We start from the raw sequence: 4,400 nt of genomic DNA, 5'->3' as shown, positions 1-4,400 counted from the left end.
TCTTCTAACTGACTAGTTGGAAGCTGCAAACACCTGTTCATTAACTGCCCCGAGTTTCTCCCAGCTCTGGGAAGAGAGGAAAAATTGCACTTTACATCAGAGAGAAAGAAAATAAATTGCTATTTCCCCTTCCGAGAAAATGCCTTTTTGGTTCATGTTGTATGCATTGTTTATAAAAATACCTGAGCAGCTGCTCTGGGGAAATAATAGCCTACAGCGAAGGTGTTCTTTCTCTCTCTTTTTTTTTACTTAAACACTACAATGAGTCTCAAGCTGAAGAGAATAGCAGGTTGACATCCAGACAACTAGGCATTTTTCTAAATAACTCCAACCATAGCTGTTTGTTGTGGTCATCACAGGAAGGGTGGAATACAGCTAGAATCGATTCTGGTTGTGTTGCTTCTTTGTGGATTTCTTTTTGTTCTTCCCTGTTGCCAGAAACTTAGATAAAGTGAGCAGCCATTAAATTAATCCTCTCTGTTTTCCCTTTCTTTTGGAGATCAGCTGGCTGCTGGTGGTTAGGAGGTTTTGGGGTTTTTTTGCAAGCAATTGTCTTGAAATTGATGCCTTGTGGTATCATGATGTAAGTGGAGGAAGAGGGGGACAAAGTAATGTAATTCAGGAATTACAAGAGGCAAAAAGGAGGTTAAAACCATGGCTCCCCAAAGCAGGGATCACCAAGTGCCCATAATTTCACTTTTTTAAAGCCCTGGACATATCCAGAAATATCCTACTTTTGCTCCAGTTTTAAATACATGGCACCTGAGATGGAAATACATTAAGTCAACTCTTAACATTAAGGGTTTCAAGTCTGGGCAGCTTTCAAATGGATGCAGAATTCTCCTGTGGAGAATAACGTTCCGTGAGATTCAAGAACCTTCACCGAGATCTTCAACAGAAGATCCCCAGTTTTTGACAGCCAAAATGCAGAGAGTGTTATCCTAAAGAAACATTCAGAACGCCAATGAAAGATTTATTGGTTAAGTCTGAGAACAAATGGCGAAAAATGCTCACACAATGCTGCATCATTGTTAATAAGCCATCGTTGCCCCTCGCATAATAGTGATAGTCCCACATCACTAAGAAAAGAGATTTTTGACTCTAGGAATAATTTCCTTAATTCTGAAAATTTCAAGGTGCACTCTGCAGAGAGAAATGGTGCAATCGGCAGAGAATGCTATATTTCCAGCAGAATGTGGAGAAATGGTTACACTTAAGTGCTATCTGAAGTTTAGAGGGCATCTAAGATTACTCGCTTTGTAATCCTGATGCTATCAGCCACTGCCAACCGATACCATTTTTATATTTCTTGAAAGTCGCTTTTCACATGTGATTTTGAGATGTCATGTTTCTCTCTTGAAACCGCGTGTTTTGTAGCTGATTGCACCCATAAAGAAAGGTCCTTTTAAAATATACTTTGATAACATCCCTGAACTGAGGACATTCAAGAGATGCTAACATTAGTGGACATCAAAAGCTTTTTTGTGTGTATTCACTGAATGTGTACAGATAAGATTCAGTCTATATAGGAATTGATGAAATACAAATTCCTTTGACATCCTTAGGCGTTGTGTATTGTTTTCTCCAAGATATATGGATAAATGTAAGACTTGCCTTTAAATGTATTCTTTCATGGTGGACAAGATGCCAACATTTATCAATATAAACATCTATAGGTTAATCCAAAAGAGGAGCATGTGCACACACCAGCAGATCTGGTCATTGACAGAAAGAGCATGGGGTGATGGATGAAAGCAATATTTTCAGCATCTCTTCAATAGCAGTGCATAACTTCTGTTCTTTGCTCTCTAAAGTGATCAAAGAGCCCTGCGATCCAGATGAAAAAAAAAAAGTTTTAATTTTGTAGAAGGAACGTTGCTAGCCTTTTTTATATAAGCATCCATGAATTCCATATGATTACCAGCAGCTTATATTTTGGAAGTCTTTTAATGTTCATAATGAAGCATAATTCTTCACTGTAATTTTACCACCAAATCATAGAGGATCCCCTTGACAATAATAAGTCATTATATTTCTATGTCATATTGGATGTAATAAAGAAAAGTAGAAATCAGATGTTTCTTGAATCTTCCCTTCATTTCACCCTGTTATTATATTATTATTATTATTATTATTATTGTTGTTGTTGTTGTTGTTGTTGTTGTTGTTGTTGTTGTTGTTGTTATAAAGTTGGAAGGGATCTTGGAGGTCATCGAGTCCAACCCCCTGCTCAAGCAGGAAACCCTACACCATTTCGGAAAAATGGCTGTCCAGTCTCTTCTTAAAAACTTCCAGTGTTGAAGCATTCACCGCTTCTGGAGGCAGGTTGTTCCACTGGTTAATTGTTCTCACTGTCAGGAAGTTTCTCCTTAGTTCCAGGTTGCTTCTCTCCTTGATTAGTTTCCATCCATTGCTTCTTGTCCTGCCTTCAGGCACTTTGGAGAATAGCTTGACTCCCTCTTCTTTGTGGCAGCCCCTGAGATATTGGAACACTGCTATCATGTCCCCCCCTCGTCCTTAAAATCTTAATGGATTTCTAAACTTTTAGCAAACTTCTGGAGGCAGTGATTATAATAGGGAAGTGAAAAGCATCCCATTATATTTAGGACCATTAAAATATTATACAGCAATTACCCAGTGAGTTTCCATGGCTGGGCTAGAACTGAATCTGGATATCCTGAGTCCTAACTGAATATCTTATCCACTATGCCACCCATGTTCTCTTTTATTTATTGTACCCCTTACCATTTGGCTTTAATGAAAAATAAAAGCAGCTAACAAAGATTAAAAACAGTGGAAAAATATTTTAAAAGCATAAAAATATCCTTAAATATTAAGAGCTTGGGAAAAGATGCATAGTTATGCATTTTCTAAATAGTGAGCCAAAGAAAAGCGTATGCAGTTCCTAAGATATTGTGTTCCATAACTCAGAGCCCTGCATAATGTAGGCATTATGCAATTCCTGCATCCTGCACCTTCTTCAGTGATGCCACAAAGATTGACTGTCTTCACCCAAAACATTAAATCATGATTTAAACATTGTTTACTGAATAAGTTATACCTGCCTCGATTCACACAATACACTAAACCGTAAATTATGTTTATATACCATAGTGTATGGTATGCATCACGCCTATAGTTTCCAGTAGAGAAAGAAAAAACATATTTTAAACTAATATATTCTTAAAATGCCCCAAAATTCTTCAGCATGATGTAATTTATACGTGCCTATTTTTGCTTGCACTCATAGCACTCATTCTCATACATATGTACTTTTTTCTCGGCAGGTTTGACAATGACACAGCAAATGGATGAAAACAAGAACAATGAAAAAAAAACCATCCCTTCCGTGAGAAATTAAAATGCACCGAGGATACAGCTGGTATACTGGCACACAGTGCTTGTTGACAACAAAAACAAGGGACACATTTTGTTTCAAGATCGGTGCGACACACATATTCAATGAAAGCAGATGAATCCATATATTCCTCATAGGTATGTTGATTTTGCTTGCTCTCCATAGGGTTGACTGAGCACCCGGCTATTTTGTATCGTAGCCATACAGTCTTCCCCCAAATCAGGGCAGAGGTTTAAAAATTACAATCAGAATGAGCTCAACCCAAAGAAATAGAATGCAGCAGAATGCAGCAACATTAGGTTATTCCTTCCAGGATGAGCATACCCCCAATTAAATAACAAAAGATCCTTTCTCAGGAGAGATTACCACTTCTATCTACAATGTTGTGCAAAAGTTGTGCAAAAGCACAACTCAGTGCCTGACTCCAGAACTTTCTCTCTAGGCCAGAGGTCCCCAACCTTTTGGGCACCAGGGACCAGTTCCATGGAGAGAGGTTTTTCCACGGACTGGAGGGGGCGTGGTTTTGTGTGCTGCCTGCATCCTGTGGATGGGGCTTTGCTTGTATGTGCGGACCGGTTGCTGGCATGCCACAGCGCGGTACTGGTCCATGGACCAGGGGTTGGGGACCCCTGCTCTAGGCCACCCAGGTAAGAGCACCTGCTTAGAATTCCTACCAGATGGACACTGCTTGTGTGTGCTTTTAAGGAACTAAGACAAGGTTTTTCTATATAAGGAGCTTTTGAGATGGACTTAAGCATGACCGCCTCCAACCGCTGATTGTATATTTTGCCCTTGGAATAAACTTCGCCTTGGAGTCAAGCAATGGCCTGCATGCTTCATTCCCAGTTAAGAAATGAGCCTGGACAGATTTCTTTCTAATAATTTTTAAAAAGGAGCTCCTTTGCCTGGTTCAGCTCCTATAAAGGTTCGCTTTGAACATTTAAGTCCATAGTTAATTTCAGTGTGCCTTTTTGCCAAGCTCAATGGTATAAATGTGAGTGTTTCCTGCGGTGCCTCTCCATCTTTACTACTTGCATCATAC

Source organism: Protobothrops mucrosquamatus, unplaced genomic scaffold (assembly GCF_001527695.2).
Source record: "Protobothrops mucrosquamatus isolate PMUCROS unplaced genomic scaffold, P.Mucros_1.0 scaffold1053, whole genome shotgun sequence".
In the NCBI taxonomy this organism is placed as follows: Eukaryota; Metazoa; Chordata; class Lepidosauria; order Squamata; family Viperidae; genus Protobothrops; species Protobothrops mucrosquamatus.
Note: the sequence above shows the minus strand (reverse complement) of the source record.